Source organism: Carcharhinus amblyrhynchos, chromosome 2, assembly GCF_965287045.1.
Source record: "Carcharhinus amblyrhynchos chromosome 2, sCarAmb.v2.hapA, whole genome shotgun sequence".
Lineage (NCBI taxonomy): Eukaryota > Metazoa > Chordata > Chondrichthyes > Carcharhiniformes > Carcharhinidae > Carcharhinus > Carcharhinus amblyrhynchos.
The window spans coordinates 148,955,123-148,978,936 of record NC_137325.1 but is presented as its reverse complement, the minus strand read 5'-3'; the positions used below and the strand labels follow the sequence as shown (position 1 = coordinate 148,978,936).

General features: G+C 46.0%; 1 pseudogene across 3 annotated transcripts; it reads left to right on the top strand.

The window, feature by feature from the left end:
- Positions 1-3,350: 3,350 nt before the first annotated feature.
- Positions 3,351-23,612, top strand: LOC145361840 (protein rapunzel pseudogene; annotated as a pseudogene). 3 transcript variants are annotated; one of them, XR_013889877.1, is made up of 4 exons: positions 3,417-3,442; positions 3,525-3,577; positions 20,180-20,271; positions 22,161-23,612. The product of XR_013889877.1 is annotated as a protein rapunzel pseudogene, transcript variant X1 (transcript). The 3 variants fall into 3 exon arrangements; XR_013889878.1 differs by having other exon boundaries at positions 3,418-3,442; positions 20,180-20,256; XR_013889880.1 differs by lacking the exons at positions 3,525-3,577; positions 20,180-20,271 and having other exon boundaries at positions 3,351-3,442.
- Positions 23,613-23,814: the final 202 nt, after the last annotated feature.

Below are 23,814 nucleotides of genomic sequence, written 5' to 3'. Positions count from 1 at the left end.
CCTAATCCGGCTATAGCTCGCCTTCCCCCCGTTCAGCACCCTCCCCTTCGGACGGCACTCATCCCTTTCCATTTTTATCCTCTGTCTGAGGCCAGAACTCTCCATTCACCTGAAGAAGAGGGAAACCCCTCGAAAGCTAGTGAGTTTACTATCAAATAAATCGGTTGGACTTAAACCTGGTGTTGTCAGACTTTTTACCAGTGGCGTGGCGCAGGTCTCAGTACTGGGACCTCTTCTATTCGTAATATATATAAATGACTTGGAAGAGGGCGTACGTGGTGTGATCAGGAAGTTTGCAGATGACACAAAGATGGTAGGATTGGTGGACAGTGAGGAGGATTGTCAGGTGACACAGCAGGATATAGATAGGCTGGTATATTGGGCAGATAAATGGCGGATGGAATTTAATCCTGATAAATTCCCGGGTTGAAATGGTCGCTACGAGAGGACACAGGTTTAAGGTGCTGGGGAGGAAAGTACAGAAGTGATGTTAGGGGTAAGTTTTTCACTCAGAGGGTGGTGAGTGAATGGAATCGGCTGCTGTCAGTGGTGGTGGAGGCGAACTCGCTGGGGTCTTTTAAAAGACTTCTGGATGAGTATATGGGGTTTTATGGGATTGGGGGTTATAGATAGGTGTTGATGTGATCGGCGCAACTCGTGGGCCGAAGGGCCTGTTTGTGCTGTAGTGTTCTATGTTCTATAAATGCAAGGTGATACATTTTGGAAGGAATAATGTAGAGGGGAGTTACATGATAAAGGGTAGACCTATTAAGAGTATAGAAATACAAAGGGACCTAGGAGTGCAAGTACACAAGTCTCTGAAGGTGGTAACACAGGTGGAGAAGGTTGTGAAGAAAGCTTATGGTATGTTAGCCTTTATAGGAAGGGGTATAGAGTACAAGAGCTGGCGTCTAATGCTACAGTTGTACAGATCGTTGGTTAGACCACATTTGGAGTACTGTGTTCAGTTCTAGAACATAAGAACATAAGAAATAGGAGCAGGACTAGGCCATCTAGCCCTTCGAGCCTGCCCCGCCATTCAATAAGATCATGGCTGATCTGTCGTGGCTCAGTTCCACATTCCCGCCCTCTCCCCATAACCCTTAATCCCCTCTCTTATCAAAAACCCATCAACCTGCGTCTTAAAAATATTTAGCGAGGCAGCCTCCACCACTTCAACGGGCAGAGAATTCCAGAGATTCACCACCCTTTGAGTGAAGAAGTTCTTCCTCAACTCCGTTCTAAACCTCCCCCGCTTTATCTTGAGGCTGTGCCCCCTAGTCCTACTATCCTTTCTGAGCGGGAAGAGTCTCTCCACCTCTATCCTATCCATCCCATTCATCATCTTATACGTCTCAATGAGATCTCCCCTCATTCTTCTAAACTCTAACGAGTACAAGCCTAGTTTATTCAGCCTGTCCTCATAGCTCAACCCTCTCAACTCTGGCATCAGCCTAGTAAACCTCCTCTGCACTCCCTCCAAGGCCAAAATATCCTTGCGTAAGTGCGGCGCCCAAAACTGCACACAGTACTCCAGCTGCGGCCTCACCAATGCCCTATACAGCTGCAGCAAGACCTCCCTACTTTTATATTCAATCCCCCTCGCTATGAAGGCCAGCATCCCATTCGCCTTCCTGACCACCTGCTGCACCCGCAAGCTGGGTTTTTGCGACTCATGCACAAGGACCCCGAGGTTCCTCTGCACCGTCGCCTGCTGCAGTTTTTCGCCACATAAGTAATAATCCTTCCTACCATTATTCCTACCAAAGTGGACCACCTCGCACTTGCCAAAATTAAATTCCGTTTGCCATTTCCTGGCCCATTCGCCCAGCCTATCTAGATCCTTCTGTAGACTCTCCACACCCTCCGCACAATTTGCCATTCCACCAATCTTGGTGTCATCAGCAAATTTCGACACCATACACTCAGTTCCCTCCTCCAGATCATCTATATAAATGGTGAATAGCTGAGGCCCCAGCACCGACCCCTGGGGCACTCCACTAGTCACCAACCGCCAATCCGAATAGCACCGATTGACCCCCACTCTCTGCCTCCTATTTGACAACCAATCCTCTATCCACGCTAACACCCTACCCCCAACTCCATGCCCCCTTACCTTCTGCAATATCCTCTTGTGAGTTACCTTGTCAAACGCCTTCTGAAAATCAAGAAAGACCACATCCACATCCATTCTGGTCACCTTACTGCCGGAAGGATGTGGAGACCCTAGAGAGAGTGCAGAGGAGGTTTACCAGGATGTTGCCTGGTATGGAAGGACTGGGTTATGAGGAAAGATTGGGTAAATTGGGGCTCTTTTCCTTAGAAAGACAGAGATTAAGGGGGGATCTAATAGAGGTGCATAAAATAATGAAGGGTATAGATAGAGTAAACAGTGGCAGGCTTTTTCCTAGATTGGAGACAAATATCACGAGGGGCCACGGGCTTAGGGTGAGGGGGGAGAGGTATAATTTGATTGCTAGAGGGAGGATTTTCACACAGAGGGTTGTGGGGGTATGGAATGCACTGCCAAGTAAGGTGGTGGAGGCAGGCACGCTGGACTTGTTTAATGTTTACTTAGATAGACACATGTGCGAAACAGGGATGGAGGGTTATAGGAGACGGTTTTAAATAAGGGTCAGAGCCTCAGGACGATACTGGAAATCTAATGCCACATGTGTTGATGTTTTTCTCTTTTAATCCGCAGGTGTGTCGGTCCACCTTGTTGTCTAACGAGGGGCATGCACACGGTGGGTCGTGCGAGTGAAGAAGTTCCTCCTCAACTCCGTTCTAAACCGCGCCCCCTTTATCTTGAGGCTGTGCCCCCTAGTCCTACTATCCTTTCTGAGCGGGAAGAGTCTCTCCACCTCTATCCTATCCATCCCATTCATCATCTTATACGTCTCAATGAGATCTCCCCTCATTCTTCTAAACTCTAACGAGTACAAGCCTAGTTTATTCAGCCTCTCCTCATAGCTCAACCCCCTCAACTCCGGCATCAGCCTAGTAAACCTCCTCTGCACTCCCTCCAAGGCCAAAATATCCTTGCGTAAGTACGGCGCCCAAAACTGCACACAGTACTCCAGCTGCGGCCTCACCAATGCCCTATACAGCCGCAGCAAGACCTCCCTACTTTTATATTCAATCCCCCTCGCTATGAAGGCCAGCATCCCATTCGCCTTCCTGACCACCTGCTGCACCTGCAGGCTGGGTTTTTGCAACTCATGCACAAGGACCCCGAGGTCCCTCTGCACCGTCGCCTGCTGCAGTTTTTCGCCACATATGAAACCTGACTAGAGCTTCAAGAGGTGTGGCGACTTGGCAATTTTAATTGGTGTATGAGTCATCGTAGCTCACCTCAGCTGTATTTAAGGCAGGGGTTTTTGCAAGCAGACAACCAGTGGGAGAGACAGCTCCTGGAGGAAGACCACATCCTGAGCGAGGGGTAAGCAATGGGGAATTTGATGCTGAGGGGAAAGAGGTATTTTCTGCTTGTTTTCCCTTGCTTTCTACTTTTTAAATCCTAGGTATGGTCTTGTCCTGCTGCAGTAGTAGAGGACACGAAGGAAATAACTGATTGGTAAGTAGTAAGGTTGGGTAAGTACGTAACTGTTTTATCACTTGTAGTCCAAGAGTTCATTTCTATGGTTTATAGTTTGTAATTATATTCAGTAGTAATGAAAAGCAGGAAAGAACAGCTCCAGAGAATTGGATATAATCTGACATCAAACATCTTTCAAAAGTTTAATTTAAAGGGTAAGAAATTTAATTTAATTTAAAGGGTAAGAAAAGGATAAAGGGTCTGACAAATTTATTGGAATTCTATGAGGATGTGACTAGTGCAGTGGATAGAGGGGAACCGGTGGATGTGGCGTTTCTCGATTTTCAAAAGGCGTTTGATAAGGTGCCGCACAAAAGGTTGCTTCAGAAGGTTAGGGGGCATGGAGTTGGGGGTAAGGTGTTAGCGTGGATAGAGGATTGGTTGTCTAATAGGAGGCAGACAGTTGGTATCAATGGGTGCTATTCTGATTGGCGGTTGGTAACCAGTGAAGTGCCGCAGGGATCGGTGCTGGGGCATCAGCTATTTACTATTTATATAGATGATCTGGAGGAGGGGGCTGAGTGTAGGGTGTCGAAATTTGCTGATGACATGAAGATAAATGGAAAAGCAAATTGCGCGGAGGGTATGGAAAGTCTCCAGAGGGATCTGGATAGGCTGAGCGAGTGGGCGAGGACCTGACAGATGGAGTATAATGTTAGCAAGTGTGAGGTTATCCACTTTGGCAGGAATAATAGTAGGAGGGATTACTATTTAAAGGGCGAAAATCTGCAGCATGCTATGATGCAGAGGGACCTGGGGGTCCTTGTGCACGAGTCGCAAAAACCCAGTCCGCAGGTGCAGCAGGTGATCAAGAAGGCGAATGGGATGCTGGCATTTATAGCGAGGGGGATAGAATATAAAAGCAGGGAGGTCTTGCTGCAACTGTACAGGGCACTGGTGAGGCCGCAGCTGGAGTACTGTGTGCAGTTTTGGTCGCCGCACTTGCGCAAGGATATTTTGGCCTTGGAGGGAGTGCAGAGGAGGTTTACTAGGCTGATATCGGAAATGAAGGGGTTGGACTATGAAGAGAGGCTGAATAGACTGGGTCTGTACTCGTTGGAGTTTAGAAGGATGAGGGGGAATCTTACAGAGACGTATAAGATAATGAAGGGGATGGATAGGGTAGAGGTAAGGAGATTCTTCCCGCTCAGAAAGGACAGCAGGACTAGAGGGCACAGCCTCAAGATAAGGGGGGAGCAGTTTAGAACGGAATTGAGGAGGAACTTCTTCACTCAAAGGGTGGTGAATCTCTGGAATTCTCTGTCTGTTGAAGTGGTGGAGGCTACCTCGCTAAATATCTTTAAGACACGGGTAGATAGGTTTTTGGTAGGCAAGGGAATTAAGGGTTATGGGGAGAAAGTGGGAAAGTGGAACTGAGCCACTGCAGATCAGCCAAGATCTTATTGAATGGCGGGGCAGGCTCGAAGGGCTAGATGGCCTACTCCTGCTCCTATTTCTTATGTTCTTAAGAAATGATGGGAGAGCTCCAAGCAGTGGTCTGCTCTTCATGCTCCATGTGGGAGAACATAAGAACATAAGAAATAGGAGCAGGACTAGGCCATCTAGCCCTTCGAGCCTGCCCCGCCATTCAATAAGATCATGGCTGATCTGTCGTGGCTCAGTTCCACATTCCCGCCCTCTCCCCATAACCCTTAATCCCCTTGCTTATCAAAAACCCATCAACCCGCTTCTTAAAAATTTTTAGCAAGGTAGCCTCCACCACTTCAACGGGCAGAGAATTCCAGAGATTCACCACCCTTTGAGTGAAGAAGTTCCTCCTCAACTCCGTTCTAAACTGCCCCCCCTTTATCTTGAGGCTGTGCCCCCTAGTCCTACTATCCTTTCTGAGCGGGAAGAGTCTCTCCACCTCTATCCTATCCATCCCATTCATCATCTTATACGTCTCAATGAGATCTCCCCTCATTCTTCTAAACTCTAACGAGTACAAGCCTAGTTTATTCAGCCTCTCCTCATAGCTCAACCCCCTCAACTCCGGCATCAGCCTAGTAAACTTCCTCTGCACTCCCTCCAAGGCCAAAATATCCTTGCGTAAATACGGCGCCCAAAACTGCACACAGTACTCCAGCTGCGGCCTCACCAATGCCCTATACAGCTGCAGCAAGACCTCCCTACTTTTATATTCAATCCCCCTCGCTATGAAGGCCAGCATCCCATTCGCCTTCCTGACCACCTGCTGCACCTGCAAGCTGGGTTTTTGCGGCTCATGCACAAGGACCCCGAGGTCCCTCTGCACCATCGCCTGCTGCAGTTTTTCGCCACGTAAGTAATAATCCTTCCTACCATTATTCCTACCAAAGTGGACCACCTCTCACTTGCCAACATTAAATTCCATTTGCCAGTTCCTGGCCCATTCGCCCAGCCTATCTAGATCCTTCTGCAGACTCTCCACACCCTCCGCACAATTTGCCATTCCACCAATCTTGGTGTCATCAGCAAATTTCGACACCATACACTCGGTTCCCTCCTCCAGATCATCTATATAAATGGTAAATAGCTGAGGCCCCAGCACCGACCCCTGGGGCACTCCACTAGTCACCATCCGCCAATCCGAATAGCACCGATTGACCCCCACTCTCTGCCTCCTATTTGACAACCAATCCTCTATCCACGCTAACACCCTACCCCCAACTCCATGTCCCCTGACCTTCTGCAATAACCTCTTGTGAGGTACCTTGTCAAACGCCTTCTGAAAATCAAGAAAGACCACATCCACCGGCTCTCCTCTATCCACTGCCCTAGACACATCCTCATAGAGCTCCAGTAAATTTGTCAGACATGACTTCCCCTTAACGAAACCGTGCTGCGTCTGCTCTATCAAGCAATTCCCCTCAAGATGCCTCGCTATTTCCTCCTTGATGACGGATTCTAACATTTTACCTACAACAGACATTAAACTAACAGACCTATAATTCCCTGCCTTTTGCCCGGCACCCTTCTTAAACAACAGCGTAACATTAGCCATTTTCCAATCTTCCGGCACTTCCCCGGAATCCAGCGACGTCTGGAAAATAACCACCAAGGCATCCACTATCACCTCCGCCATTTCTTTCAGAATCCTCGGATGCATTCCATCCGGTCCTGGCGACTTGTCCACAATCAGCCCCTCCAGTCTGTTGAGCACCGCCTCTCTAGTAACAGTAATGTCATTAAGACCCTCCAGTCCTACCACCTTCCCATCTCTAACACCCGGCAAATTATTCACGTCCTCCTCCGTGAAGACAGAAACAAAAAAGTTATTCAAGACCTTAGCCATATCCCCATCCCCTACCACTAAGTCCCCCTTCTCATCCTCTAAGGGACCAACGTTCACCCTAGCCAGCCTCTTCCTTTTTATATATTTATAAAAACGGTTGGGAATATTTCTAGTGCCCGGGGACCAGAATGTGTGCATGAAGTATCTCCAGCTGCAGCTCCTAGAAGTCTGGATTTTGGAAGTGGAGCAGTGGCTGGGGACACTGTGCAGCATCCACGAAGTGGACAGTGCCATGGATAGCATGTGTAGAGAGGTGCTCACACCGCAAGCTCAAACTCCACAGGCAGGAAGAGAATGGGTGACCACCAGGCAGAGCAAGAGAGCTATGCAGGCGAACCACTAATGGATCTACTATTTCCAGGGCCACCTCCTTAAGTACTCTGGGATGAAGATTATCAGGATCTGGAGATTTATCCACCTGCAGGTGGATAAATCAGGAAGGCGAATGGGATGCTGGCCTTCATAGCGAGGGGGATTGAATATCAAAGTAGGGAGGTCTTGCTGCAGCTGTATAGGGCATTGGTGAGGCCGCATCTGGAGTACTGTGTGCAGTTTTGGTCGCTGCACTTACGCAAGGATATTTTGGCCTTGGAGGGAGTGCAGAGGAGGTTTACTAGGCTGATACCGGAGTTGAGGGGGTTGAGCTATGAGGAGAGGCTGAATAAACTAGGCTTGTACTCGTTAGAGTTGAGAAGAATGAGGGGAGATCTCATTGAGAAGTATAAGATGTTGAATGGGATGGATAGGATAGAGGTGGAGAGACTCTTCCAGCACAGAAAGGACAGTAGGACTAGGGGGCACAGCCTCAAGATAAAGGGGGGGTAGTTTAGAACGGAGTTGAGGAAGAACTTCTTCACTCAAAGCGTGGTGAATCTCTGGAATTCTCTGCCCGTTGAAGTAGTGGAGGCTGCCTCGCTAAATATTTTTAAGACGCGGGTTGATGGGTTTTTGATAAGCAAGGGGATTAAGGGTTATGGGGAGAAAGCGGGAAAGTGGAACTGAGCCACGACAGATCAGCCATGACCTTATTGAATGGCGGGGCAGGCTCGAAGGGCTAGATGGCCTACTCCTGCTCCTATTTCTTATGTTCTTATGTTATGTTCTTATGTTCAATTGCATCAATTTCCCCAAAACCATTTCTCTACTAATGCTGATTTCCTTTCGCTCCTCACTAAAACGTGTTTCTTTCAGCACTTCCGGCACATTATTTTTGTCTTCCTTTGTGAAGACTGAAACAAAATACAAATTTAATTCCTCAGCTATTTATTTATTCCTCTTTATAAATTCTCCCGTTTCTGACTGTAAGCATTTTAGTTTTTGTCAATCTTTTTCTTTTTGCATATCCACAGAAAGTTTTATAATCAGTTTTTATGTTCCCTGCTAGCTTACTTTCATACTCCATCTTTGTGTTCTTAATCAATCCCTTGGTCCTCCTTTGTTGAATTTTAAACTGCTCCCAATCCTCAGACCTATTGATTTTTCAAGTATGTTGATCTTCATAGTGAGAGGATTTGAGTACAGGGATAGGGATGTTTTGCTACAATTGTACAGGGTGTTGGTGAGGCCACACCTGGAGTATTGTTTGCAGTTTTGGTCTCCTTATCTGAGGAAGGATGTCCTTGCTGTAGAGGAAATACAGCGAAGGTTTACCACGCTGATTCCTGGGATGGCAGGTCTGTCATATGAGGTGAGATATGTCAGTTAGGATTATATTCACTGGAGTTTAGAAGAGTGAGAGGGAATCTCATAGAAACTTATAAAATTCTAACAGGATTAGACAGTGTCGATTCAGAAAGAATATTCCCAATGATGGGGAGTCCAGAACTCGGGGTCAGATATGAGAATAAGGGGCAAGTCCTTCAGAACTGAGTTGAGAAATTTCTTCATCCAGAGGGTGGTGAATGTGTGGAGTTCACTCCACAGAATGTAGCTGAGGCCAAACAATTGTCCAATTTCAAGGAGAAATTAGATACGGCTCTTGGGGCTAATGGGATCAAGGGATATGGGGGAACGGGAGAAGGGTCAGAAAAGCGAATTTGATGATCAGCCATGGTCAAAATGAATAGCACAGCAGGCTCGAAGGGCTGAACAGCCAACTCCTGCTTCCAGTTTCTACACATGAAAATCACAGACTCAGAGCTGCTCCAAAATGATTCCAGCTGCTGCTCTAGTTCTGATACATAGATTTCCAGTAGCTACAACTGGAGACACTTCCTGCACAAATGTTCACCCTCGACACTGGAAATGTCTCTGTTTTCCCACATAACACAGGATGAGCATTCCACATGGCCAAGCTGCACGGAATTCTCCCCTTACTACTTTGAAGTTTGAGAATATTAATAACACTAAGGACTTTCTTCGTATCCAGGTGCTGACTCTGTAACAGCAGACTCTACCTATATTCTTAGCTACTATCAAATCATAGAATAGATACTCACAAGTTTTAAATGACAAATCAGCAGGTTCCCAGAAGGGCTAAGATGTTTTTGTTTATCATTCAAGGCATGTGGGTTTCACTGGCTAGGCCAGAATTTATTGCCTATCGCTAATTGCCCCTGATTAGGCTCCTGATCTGCCTTCTCAAATCACTAAGTCCTTCTGCTGTAACTACACCGTCAACGCTGTTAGGGAGGGAGTTCCAGGATTTTGACCCAGTGTCAGCGAGGAACAGCCGATATATTTCCAATTCAGAATGGCACCAGGGGAATGGGGAACCACCAGGTGAGGGTGTTCCCAGGTATCTTCTGCTTTTGTCCTTCTAGATGGAAGTGGTCGTGAGTTTGGAAAAAACTGACTAAGGAACCTTGGTGAGTTCTTGCAGCGAATCTTGTAGATGATACATATGGTTACAACTCTGTCAGAGGTGGAGGGAGTGAATGTTTGTGGATGTGGTGTCAATCAAGCAAGATTTCTTGAACATTGTTGAAGTTGAGGCAAGTGGAAAGTATTCCATAAAATTCCTGATTTCTGTCTTTTAGATGGTGGTCATGATATGGAGAGGCCGGCATTGGACTGGGGTAAACACAGTAAGAAGTCTCACAACACCAGGTTAAAGTCCAACAGGTTTATTTGGTAGTAAACGCCACTAGCTTTCGGAGCGCTTGCTGCTCCTTCGTCAGGTGAGTGGGAGTTCTGTTCACAAATGGGGCAAATAAAGACACAAACTCAATTTACAAATAATGGTTGGAATCAAGTCTTAAAGGTGCAGACAATGTGAGTGGAGAGAGGGTTAAGCACAGGTTAAAGAGATGTGTATTGTCTCCAGACAGGACAGTTAGTGAGATTTTGCAAGCCCAGGCAAGTCACTGGGGTTACAGATAGAGTGACATGAACCCAAGATCCCGGTTGAGGCTGTCCTCATTTGTGTAGAACTTGGCTATCAGTGTCTGCTCAGCGACTCTGTGTTGTCGTGCGTCATGAAGGCCGCCTTGGAGAACGTTTACCCGAAGATCAGAGGCCGAATGTCCGTGACCGCTGAAGTGTTCTCCAACAGGAGGAGAACAGTCTTGCCTGGTGATTGTCAAGCAGTGTTAATTCATAAGAACATAAGAAATAGGAGCAGGAGTAGGCCGTCTAGCCCTTCGAGCCTGCCCCGCCATTCAATAAGATCATGGCTGATCTGAAGTGGATCAGTTCCACTTTCCCGCCCTCTCCCCATAACCCTTAATCCCCTCTCTTATCAAAAACCTATCTACCCGTGTCTTAAAAATATTTAGCGAGGCAGCCTCCACCACATCAACAGGCAGAGAATTCCAGAGATTCACCATCCTTTGAGTGAAGAAGTTCCTCCTCAACTCCGATCTAAACTGGACCCCCCTTATCTTAAGGCTCTTCCCTCTAGTTCTGCTTTCCTTTCTAAGCAGGAAGAATCTCTCTACCTCTACCCTATCCATCCTCTTCATTATCTTATATGTCTCTATAAGATCCCCCCTCATCCTTCTAAACTCCAATGAGTACAGACCCAGTCTATTTAGTCTCTCTTCATAGGCCAACCCCCTCATCTCCGGTATCAGCCTAGTGAACCTCCTCTGCACTCCCTCCAAGGCCAATATATCCTTCCGCAAGTGCAGCGACCAAAACTGTTCCTGACCCTCAGAGTTAGTCAGTTTAGGGGGGTTGACTTCCTCTTGTAACACATTATCCAGGTTACACACCCCCTCCCTGATGAGTCTCAGTGTCTGAAGCTCGAAGTTCAGCTCGGCTACTTTGAGCTGAAGCTCTTCAAGCAACCAGCACTTCCTGCAGACATGCTCACTGGGAAGTACGTTGGGGTCCACCAGCTCCCACGTCATGCAGAAACAGTACATCACACGTCCTTCCATCTCAGTCACCGAGAGTACTCTAAACCCTGTAAAGAATTTAAACTTTCCCTGCCCTTTTCACCCAAGCCCTGTGATCCAAAGTCCTGACAGCTCACACTCTGCTCCCTGCTCACTCCGCTGCCTGCTGTATACTGCAACCCTCCTTTTATACTTTGCATGGTAAAAAATCCCTTCCCAGAAGACCCTGCGGCCCACTTCCTATTTAAGTTTTAAAGCTGTAATGCCGTTAAAAAGCCCGCAAAAAACTTTACAAAGTCAATCGCTTATCTTTACTCAGTTTAACCTTCTCTCCGCTTGCTCCAACGAACAATGAGCATTCATCCATTGTCATAGCGTCTGCATGGTCTCCCCAATGTACCATACCTCGGGACATCCTTTCCTGCAGCGTATCAGGTAGACAATGTGGGCCAAGTTGCAAGAGTATGTACTGTGTACCTGATTGATGGTGTTCTCACGTGAGATGATGGTATCCGTGTCGATGATCTGCATGTCTTGCAGAGGTTGCTGTGGCAGGGTTGTGTGGTGTCGTGTTCACTGTTCTCCTGAAGGCTGAGTAGCTTGCTGTGAACAATGGTCTGTTTGAGGTTGTGTGGTTAGAACCATAGAACCAAAGAAAATTACAGGCCAGAAACAGATCTTTTGGCCCTTCTTGTCTGCGCCAAACGATTTTTTGCCTGGTCCCACTGACCTGCACTTGTACCATATCCCTCCACACCCTTCTCATCTATGAACCCGTCCAAGCTTTTCTTAAATGTTAAAAGTAACCCCGCATTTACCACTTTATCCAGTAGCTCATTCCACACTCCCACCGCTCTCTGTATGAAGAAGCCACCTCCTAATATTCCCTTTAAACTTTTCTCCTTTTACCCTTAACCCATGTCCTCTGGTTTTTTTCTCCCCTAGCCTGAGTGGTTGTTTGAAGGCAAGAAGTGGGGGTGTGGGGATGGCCTTGGCGAGATATTCGTCTTCATCAATGACGTGTTGAAGGCTCCAGAGAAGATGTCGTAGCTTCTCCACTCCAGGGATCAACTGAGATATTGGGTTCATGTCACACCATCTGTAACCCCTACAATTTGTCTGGGCTTGCAAAATCTCACTAATTGTCCTGGCTGGAGACAATAAACATAGAACACAGAACATTACAGTGCAGTACAGGCCCTTCGGCCCTCGATGTTGCGCTGACCAGTGGAACCAATCTAATGACCCTCTAACCTAAACTATCCCAATGTTATCCATATTCCTATCCACTGACCATTTGAACGCCCTTAAAGTTGGCGAGTCCACAACTGCTGCAGGCAGGGCATTCCACGCCCTTACTACCCTCTGAGTAAAGAACCTACCTCTGACATCAGTCCTATAATTATCACCCCTCAATTTAAAGCTATGTCCCCTCATAATAGCCATCACCATCCGAGAAAAAAGACTCTCACTATCCACCCTATCTAACCCTCTGATCATCTTGTCTGCCTCAATTAGGTCACCTCTCAACCTTCTTTCTAACGAAAATAACCTCAAGTCCCTCAGCCTTTCCTCATAAGACCTTCCCACCATACCAGGCAACATCCTGGTAAACCTCCTCTGCACCCTTTCCAATGCCTCCACATCTTTCTTATAATGCGGCGACCAGAACTGTACGCAATACTCCAAGTGCGACCGCACCAGAGTTTTGTACAGTTGTAACATGACCTCACGGCTCCGAAATTCAATCCCTCTACCAATTAAAGCTAACACACCGTACGCCTTCTTAACAACCTTATCAACCTGGGTGCCAACTTTCAGGGATCTATGCACATGCACCCCAATATCTCTCTGCTCGTCAACACTACCAAGAGTCCTTCCATTAGCCCTATAATCTGTACTCCTGTTACTCTTACCAAAGTGAATCACCTCACACTTTTCCGTATTGAACTCCATTTGCCACCTCTCGGCCCAGCTCTGCAGCTTATCTATGTCCCTCTGTAACCTGTAACATCCATCCTCACTGTCTACAACTCCTCCGACTTTGGTGTCGTCAGCAAATTTACGAACCCATCCTTCTACACCCTCATCTAGGTCATTTATAAAAATGACAAACAGCAGTGGCCCCAAAACAGATCCCTGAGGTAGACCACTTGTAACTGAACTCCAGGTTGAATATTTCCCATCAACCACCACCCTCTGTCTTCTATCAGCTAGCCAATTCCTGATCCAAACTACTAAATCACCCTCAATCCCATGCATCTGCATTTTCTGCAGTAGCCTACCATGGGGAACCTTATCAAATGCTTTGCTAAAATCCATATACACCACGTCAACTGCCTTACCCTTATCCACCTCTTTGGTCACCTTTTCAAAAAACTCGATAAGGTTTGTGAGGCACGGCCTACCCTTCACGAAACCATGTTGACTATCCCGAATCAATTTATTTCCCTCTAGATGATTATAAATCCTATCCCTTATAATTCTTTCCAAAACTTTGCCGACAACAGAAGTAAGGCTAACTGGTCTATAATTCCCAGGATGGTCTCTACTCCCCTTCTTGAACAAGGGGACAACATTTGCTATCCTCCAGTCTTCCGGCACTATACCTGTAGCCAATGACAACATGAAGATCATAGCCAAAGGCTCTGCAATCTCCTCCCTTGCCTCCCAGAGAATCCTAGGGTAAATCCCATCCGGCCCAGGGGACTTATCTATTTTCACACTCTCACGAATTGCCAACACCTCCTCCTTATGTACCTCAATCCCGTCTAGTCTGGTATCGCAGTATTCTCTTCGACTACATTGACTTTTTCCTGCGTGAATACTGACGAAAAATATTCATTTAGTGCCTCTCCTATCTCTTCAGGCTCCACGCACAACTTCCCACAACTGTCTCTGACTGGCCCTAATCTTGCCCTAACCAATCTTTTATTCTTGACATACCTGTAGAAAGCTTTAGGATTTTCCTTGATCCTATTCGCCAAAGTCATCTCATGTCCTCTTCTAGCTCTTCTTAACACTCTCTTTAGCTCCTTCCTGGCTAATTTGTAACTCTCCAGTGCCCGAACTGAGCCTTCACGTCTCATCTTTACATAAGCCTCCTTCTTCCTCTTCACCAGAGATTCAACTTCTTTAGATCACCACAGTTCCCTCGCTCGACCACTTCCTCCCTGCCTGACAGGTACATATTTATCAAGGACTTGCAGTAGCTGCTCCTTGAATAAGCTCCACATTTCAGTTGTTCCCAGCCCCTGCAGTTTCCTACTCCAACCTATGTATCCTAAATCTCTCCTAATAGCCTCATAATTACCTTTCTCCCAGCTATAACTTCTGCCCTTCGGTATATGCCTATCCCTTTCCATCACTAAGGTAAATGTAACCGAATCGTGGTCACTATCACCAAAGTGCTCACCTACCTCCAAGTCTAACACCTGGTCTGGTTCATTACCCAGTACCAAATCCAATGTAGCCTCACCTCTTGTTGGCCTATCTACATACTGTGTCAGGAAACCTTCCTGCACACATTGGACAAAAACTGACCCATCTAACATGCTTGAACTATAGCTTTTCCAATCGATATTTGTAAAGTTAAAATCCCCCATAACAACTACCCTGTTACTTTTGTACCTATCCAGGATCATCTTTGCAATCCTTTCCTCTACATCTCTGGAACTTTTTGGAGGCCTACAAAAAACTCCCAGCAGGGTGACCTCTCCTTTCCTGTTTCTAATCTCAGCCCATACTACCTCAATAGACAGGTCCACATCAAACGTCCTTTCTGCCACCGTAATACTGTCCTTGACTAACAATGCCACACCTCCCCCTCTTCTACCACCTTCTCTGCTCTGACTGAAACATCTGAACCCCGGAACCTGCAACAACCATTCCTGTCCCTGCTCTATCCACGTCTCTGTAATGGCCACAGCATCGAAGTCCCAGGCACCAATCCAGGCTGCAAGTTCGTCCACCTTATTGCGTATGCTCCTCGCATTAACGTATACACACTTCAACCCACCCTCCCACTTGCCACTACTCTGCTGTGACCTAGAAACCTTATCCATGACCTCCCTATTCTCATCCTCCTGTACATTGGAGCTACAATTCAGGTTCCCATCCCCCCTCTGAATCAGTTCAAACCCCCCTGAATAGCATTGGCAAATTTTCCCCCCAAGATATTAGTTCCCCTCTGGTTCAGGTGCAGACCATCCCTCTTGTAGAGGTCCCACCTTCCCCAGGATGACCCCCAATTGTCCAAGTATCTGAACCCTTCCCTCCTGCACCATCCCTTTAGCCACGAGTTCAAATGTTCTCTCTCTCTATTCTTCTCCATGCTATCCCGCGGCACAGGTAACAAACCAGAGATAACCATTCTGTTTGTTTTAGCCCTAAGCTTCCACCCTAACTCTCTGAATTTCTAGCTTACATCCCCGTCCCTTTTCCTACCTATGTATGGGACATGAATATAGCTGAACATAGAACATAGAACATAGAACATTACAGCGCGGAACAGGCCCTTCGGCCCACAATGTTGCGCCGACCAGTCTTATTTTTAAAAAAAAATTGACCACTAATCTAAACCAATCCCTTTTCGTCCATAAACCTATCCACCAATCTCTTAAACGCCCCCAAACTAGGCGCATTTACAACTGCAGCAGGCAGGGCATTCCAGTCCCTCACCACCCGCTGGGTAAAGAACCTGCCCCTGACATCCGTCCTATAACTACCCCCCCTTAATTTAAAGCCATGCCCCCTCGTGCTAGCTTTCTCCATCCGAGGAAACAGGCTATCACCATCCACCCTATCTAAACCTCTAATCATCTTATATGTTTCTATAAGATCCCCTCTTAGCCGCCTTCTTTCCAGTAAAAACAACCCCAAATCCCTCAGTCTCTCCTCATAGGACCTCCCCTGCATACCAGGCAACATCCTGGTAAACCTCCTCTGCACCCTCTCCAAAGCCTCCACATCCTTCCTGTAATGTGGGGACCAGAACTGCACACAGTACTCCAAGTGCGGCCGCACCAGAGTTGTGTACAGTTGCAACATGACGCTGCGACTCCTAAATTCCCCCTGAGGAGGACATTGGGTTGCAGGGGTGTAAAATAGACAGTATTACGGTTGATAAGGGGGATGTGCTGGAAATTCTTGAGGGGCTGAAAATAGATAAGTCCCCTGGTCCGGATGGGATCTACCCTAGGATTCTCTGGGAGGCTAGAGAGGTGATTGCAGAGCCTCTGGCTCTGATCTTCAGGTCGTCATTGGTCTCTGGTGTAGTCCCGGAGGATTGGAGGATAGCGAATGTTGTCCCATTGTTTAAGAAGGGGAACAGAGACTTTGCCGGGAATTATAGACCGGTGAGTCTTACTTCTGTTGTGGGCAAGGTTGTAGAAAAAATTATTAGGGATAGGATTTATAGTTATTTGGAGTGTAATGAATTGATTAGAAATAGTCAGCATGGTTTTGTAGCGGGTAGGTCGTGCCTTACTAACCTTATTGAGTTTTTTGAGAAGGTGACCAAAGAGGTGGATGGGGGCAAGGCAGTTGACGTGGTATATATGGATTTTAGTAAGGCGTTCGATAAGGTTCACCATGGTAGGCTTCTGCAGAAAATGCAGATGTATGGGATTGTGGGTAATCTAGGAAGTTGGATCAGGAATTGGCTATCAGATAGGAGACAGAGGGTGGTGGTTGATGGTAAATATTCATCATGGAGTTCGGTTACGAGTGGTGTGCCTCAGGGATCTGTTTTGGGGCCACTGTTGTTTGTAATTTTTATTAATGATCTGGATGAGGGTATAGTTGGGTGGATTAGTAAATTTGCTGATGACACCAAAGTTGGAGGTGTGGTAGATTGTGAGGAAGGGTGTCATAGTCTGCAGGGAGACTTAGATAGGTTGCAGAGCTGGGCCGAGAGGTGGCGGATGGAATTTAATGCGGAGAAGTGTGAGGTAATTCACTTTGGTAGGAGCAACAGATGTGTCGAGTATAGGGCTAACGGGAGGACTTTGAATAGTGTGGATGAACAAAGGGATCTAGGTGTATGTGTACATAGATCCCTGAAAGTTGGGAATCAAGTAGATAAGGTTGTTAAGAAGGCGTACGGTGTCTTGGCGTTTATTGGTAGGGGGATTGAATTTAGGAGTCGCAGCGTCATGTTGCAACTGTACACTACTCTAGTGCGGCCGCACTTGGAGTACTGTGTGCAGTTCTGGTCCCCGCATTACAAGAAGGATGTGGAGGCATTGGAGAGGGTGCAGAGGAGGTTTACTAGGATGTTGCCTGGTATGGTGGGGAGGTCCTATGAGGAGAGACTGAGGGATTTAGGGTTGTTTTCATTGGAAAGAAGGCGGCTAAGAGGGGATCTTATTGAAACATATAAGATGATTAGAGGTTTAGATAGGGTGGATAGTGATAGCCTTTTTCCTCGGATGGAGAAAGCTAGCACGAGGGGGCATGGCTTTAAATTAAGGGGGGGTAGCTACAGGACGGATGTCAGGGGTAGGTTCTTTACCCAGCGGGTGGTGAGGGATTGGAATGCCCTGCCTGCTGCAGTTGTAAATGCGTCTAGTTTGGGGGCGTTTAAGAGATCTCTGGATAGGTTTATGGACGAAAAGGGATTGGTATAGGCTAGTGGGTCATTGTTTTTGTAACTGGTCGGCGCAACATCGTGGGCCGAAGGGCCTGTTCTGCGCTGTAATGTTCTATGTTCTATATTCTATGTCATGGGTGCCTACATGAACCACAACTTGGGGCTGGTTCCCCTCCTCCTTAAGGATCTCAAACACTCGATCAGAGACATCACGGACCCTGGCACCTGGGAGACAACAAACCAACCACCATCTCTTTAACCTGTGCTTAACCCTCTGTCCACTCACTTTGACTACCTTTAAGACTTGATTACCTGTAAAGATTCACATTCCAACCATTATTTTGTAAATTGAGTGTGTGTCTATATATGCCCGGTTTGTGAACACAACTCCCACTCACCTGATGAAGGAGCAGCACTCCGAAAGCTGGTGGCATGTGCTACCAAATAAACCTGCTGGACTTTAATCTGGTGTTTTTAGATGGTGGACAGGCTACAGGGAGTCAGGAGATGAGTTACGCGCCACAGGATTCCCAGTTTCTGGCCTGCTCTGGTAGCCACTGGTGGCTGGTACCGTGCAGTTTCTGGTCAGCGGTAACCCCCATGTTGTTAGTAAGGCATTTATAGAAACATAGAAAATAAAAGCAAGAAGAGGCCATTCAGCCCTTCGAGCCTGCTCTGCTATTCATTTTAATCATGGCTAATCATCAAATTCAATTTCCTGAGCCCACCTCCCTCCCATATCCAGTAAAGGTAATGTCATTAAATATCTCCTGTTGGAAATGGCCATTGGCTGGTTTTTGTGTGACGTGAATGCTAATTCTTTATAAAGGACATTAGTGAATCAGATGTGTTCTTACAACAATTGATGACAGTTTCATGATTCTAAATGTTTGAAATGAATCAAATTTAAATTCCACCAGCTGCCATGATGGGATTTGAACCCATGGATCCAGAGCATTAGCCTGGGACTCTAGATTACTAAACCACTGACATTACCAGTGCACCACCACTTCCTCCTCTATGTAGCCAATCTCCCTCGAATGTGCCCAAACTATCTCTTCTTTTGACGACAGCCCATTGTTCAGCTCCCGTTTGTCCTGCCAACTTTATTGGGCCCAGATCCATTCTTACTCATCGAAGTTGGCTTTCCCTCAGTTAATTATTCTTACTCTGGATTGTTCAATTATCCTTTTCTACCATTATCCAAAACTTTATGATACAATGATCACAGTTCCTAAATGTTCTCTCACTGACACTTGATCCACTTGGCTCACCTCATTCCCAAGAACCAGGTCTAGGAGTGCCTTTTGTCTCATTGGACTGGAGCCACACTGCGGCAGAATATTCTTCTGAACACATTCTAACATTTGCCTCTCTGTCTTTTACACTACCATTAGCTCAGTCTATGTTCGAGCAATTATATTATAGCTACCGTATAATTGTTGCACCTTTCTGGAATTTCCTTGAAGATTTGTTCCACTAAATCTTTCCCACTATGTGTAACCTCTGGATCACACCGAACAAACCTCTTTTTACTCCTTAGCTCTAGTCAAATGAATTCTGTCCTTGATTCCTCTGGGACAAATCCCTTCTCTCCAGGACAGCAATACTTTCTTGATTCAATCCCCAACACCCATTTAATGTGAGAAGATGCAAATTTGTCCATTTTGGCAGGAAGAATAGAAACGCAGTATATAATTTCAATGGAGACAGATTGCAGAACTCTGGTGTGCAGAGGGATCTGGGTGTCCGGGTACTCAAATCACGTAAAGTTGGTCTGCAGATACAGCAAATGATTAAGAAGGCAAATGGAATGTCGGTGTTTATTACAAAGGGAATGGAATATTCGAGTAGGAAGTTTTACTGCAGCTGTACAGGGCCTTGGTGAGATTACTTTATTTAAAAAAGGATATCATTGCAGCAGAAGCAGCTCAGAAAAGGCTCACTTGCTTGATTCCTGGGATCAGGTGGTTGTCGAATGAGGAAAGAAGTTAAACCTGTATCCACTGGAGTTCAGAGGAACTGACGTAAAGGAGCCATGACATGCTGGATACTGAGAGGATGTTTTCCCCTATGGAAGACATTGGACTCAGAAAACACAGTTTAAAAATAAGGTGTTTTCCAATTAAGACAGAGATGAAAACTAATTTTCTCTGAGGGTCATTATGCTGCAGAACTCTCTTCCATAAACGCAGTGGAGGCTGGGCCATTGGATAATTTTAAGGCAAAGTTAAATAGACTCTTGATTGACAAAGGGACTGAAAGGTAGATTGGAAAGTAGAACTGAGAACGTAATCATGTCAATTTTGATCTGATCAAGTGGCAGAGCAGGCTGACAGGCCGAGTGGTTTACTCTTACTCATAGCTTATAAACTGGCATGTTCATACGGTTAGATTCAAACCAGTAACTCACTCCCAGAATAATATGTTGACAGAGTGGAATCGCAGAGAGACAACAAGGACTGAGTGTGAAGAGGAACTGAAGAGTTGCCAAGGCGAAAATTTGCTGCAGGTGAGAATCTCTCTGGTAAGTTTTCTCAAATTTTAGATTAACAATCAGACACTGACTTAGATATTTAAAACTGTAAGCTAGTTATGGAGGTTAGTTAACAGAAACTGCCTGGCAGTGACAGTTATCTCTCAATAACCCGGAAGTGTTTGCCTGAATAGCTGTCAGTGACTGAAGCAGGCGCTCAGTTAGCAGTTGGAACTTGGGTGTGGTCTCTCGAGTATAGATAGGTTTTGTTTTCACAGAATGGGAGCACCGAGCCACACAATGAGGATCGTGTGAAATGAGGACTCAGTGCTAAGTTGAGAACTTGGTGCAGGTGGAAATGTACTGCGGATTGGAATTTGGTGCAGAGGGGAAATCATAGAAACCCTACTGTACAGGAGGCCATTCTGCCCATCAGATCTGCACCAACCACAATCTTACTCAGGCCCTACTCCTGTGACCCTACATATTTACACTGCTATTCCCATTGACTGAGATGGGGAAAGCTAACCTGGCTGAAGAAACATAAGAACATAAAAAATAGGAGCAGGAGTAGGCCATCTAACCCTTCGAGCCTGCCCCGCCATTCAATAGGATCATGGTTGATCTGAAGTGGATCAGTTCCACTTTCCCGCTTTCTCCCCATAACCCTTAATTCCCTTGTCTGTCAAAAACCTATCTACCTGTGACTTAAATATATTTAGCGAGGTAGCCTCTACCACTTCAATGGGCAAAGAATTCCAGAGATTCACCATCCTCCTCAACTCCGATTTAAACTGTGCCCCCCTTATCTTGAGGCTGTGCCCTCTAATCCTGCAATCCTTTCTAAGTGGGAAGAATCTCTCTACCTCTACCCTATCTATCCCTTGCATTATCTTATATGTCTCTATAAGATCCCCCCTCATCCTTCTAAACTCTAACGAGTACAGACCCAGTCTATTTAGTCTCTCTTCATAGTCCAACTCCCTCATCTCTGGTATCAGCCTCGTGAACCTCCTCTGCACTCCCTCCAAGGCCAAAATATCCTTGCGCGAGTGCGGCGACCAAAACTGCACACAGTACTCCAGCTGCAGCCTCGCCAGTACCCTGTACAGTTGCAGCAAGACCTCCCTGCATTTATATTCTATCCCCCTCGCTATAAAGGCCAACATTCCATTCGCCTTCTTGATCACCTGCTGCACCTGCAGACTGGGTTTTTGTGACTCATGCACAAGGACCCCCAGGTCCCTCTGCACCATAGCATGCTGCAGCTTTTCGCCCTTTAAATAGTAATCCCTCCTACTATTATTCCTGCCAAAGTGGATAACCTCACACTTGCTAACATTGTACTCCATCTGCCAGGTCCTCGCCCACTCGCTCAGCCTATCCAGATCCCTCTGCAGACTTTCCACACCCTCCACGCAATTTGCTTTTCCACTTATCTTCGTTTCATCAGCAAATTTCGTCACCCTACACTCAGCCCCCTCCTCCAGATCATCGAAATAAATGGTAAATAGTTGAGGCCCCAGCACCAATCCCTGCGGCACTCCACTAGTGACCAACCGCCAATCAGAATAGCACCCATTGATACCAACTCTCTGCCTCCTATTAGACAACCAATCCTGTATCCACACTAACACCTTACCCCCAACTCCATGCCCCCTAACCTTCTGAAGCAACCATTTGTGAGGCACCTTATCAAACGCCTTTTGAAAATCTAGAAACACCACATCCACTGGTTCCCCTCTGTCTACCGCACTAGTCACATCCTCATAGAAATCCAATAAATTCGTCAAAAAAGAGCTATTTCTTTTTATATCTTTTTTAAAATCCAGTAGCAGTTAGATATTCTTTTTGATTTACACTAGGACTCTGTAACTTTCATTAATTCAGCTGTGTAAGGAAATAGAATCATATATAAATTGTTATAACTTTCTTTTCAGGGGTGAGTGAAGGAAGCGACAATCCAAATACAGAGATCTGATCACCAGAATGGCTGCCGTTGCAAAAGGAACACTGGGAGTGGCAAAAGCAACCACCGACATTGTGTCTGGAATGGCTGCTGTGGCAGATGCTATGGAAAAATTTGCGAGTTTCAGCAAACTGGCCTCTGCAGCTGGACCAGTGGGTGCTATTTTTGGGTTAGCCGCAGCAGTTATTGAACTTGCTTTAAGTGGTGGTGAGAGTAAGGAGTTGAAATACATGAAGGAGCAGTTCCAGATAGTCAGGAACAAGCTAGATGTTATCTCAAATCAGGTGAAAGAAGTGCTCCGTACAGTTGAGAAATCTACAATCAATAATCAATATTTCCCCATTGAAGAGAATCTGAAAAACCAGTTCAGGAAGTACATGGACATCCTGAACGCCAAAGCAGAGTACCAGCAAAACGAGAAACAAGAGTTTCTCTCACACTTTGAAGCAACAAAGGCTGACCAGAACCTTCACACTCTCTTTGATGGTGTGATGGGACATTCTATCATCTTTAGCAAATCCATTCTGGAGACTGCCATGGAATATGATCAGAGAAACCGACGCCTCATGGAAGAGATGTGCTCCCGACTGAAGGAGCTTTTCTGTATTGGCCTGATTGCCATGTTGGGTCACGCTACCCTCACTGGCAACGATGTAGAGGCACTAAAGAAAGAATGGAATGGAAAATTGGCTCAAGTTGAGAACAAAATGAAATCAATGGTAGATAAATGCATAAATGAATTTGCAGATCAGGCAAAAATAGATGTTGAGGGTCTGATAAAGAACAAGGGTGAGCGAGATAACAGGAGTTGTGCAAGTTATATATTTGAGGCATTAGCAGGCAAATATGACTGGGTAAAATGGTCAGTGCGGGTCTATGATCCTGTCGGTGGCTACGATAATCATACTGTCATTGGATCGAATTGGTTTAACTTTTTCAGACTCAACGGTGTAAATGTTATTGTCTCCTTTGCCATTGATCCAAAAACTCCACTTAATGAGGCACAAATAAGGCAGTTAATGGAAGGGAAGAATGGTTGGGATGATGCATGGAAGGTTGCTGAATTTGTGTACAATAACCTTCCTGCAGGACATGTCGTACACACAGTGAGACGTTGCAAAGGCCTGTGGCTTCACAAGAATTTTCCAAACAATTATCATTTCTGGGAAAACTACAGTGGAGTCACCCTGTGTGTCCACTCAACATAAAACTCCTGCCCCGTTCCCTTGTATCAATGATAGCTGGTCAGAAAATAACCTGTTTGTTGATTCTGGGTGAAACTTTTGATGTTTAGAAATGGGATGGAATTTGAAATTTATTAAATGGATACACTTGGCTTTCTTTGTCAATATTTCATATCAAATGAGGAGTTAACTAAGGAGATATATCATTCCTAAAACTCAGCAAAGTACAAATTCCGTACAGAAATACAGCAATATGAGCAACTCTCACCTCAATGTGTTGTGAGAGACTCTCATGAAACAAGAAACTGGAGCTGTATTTGTTTAAATCTCAGTAAAAGCAGAAGAGAGTCTTATTGATCTAGAAACTGACCTTCAGGTTAATACACATCTCATGCTGGTGTTTGCATTTTCGCTCTTCTAAAGTCAGGACTTCAATCTCTG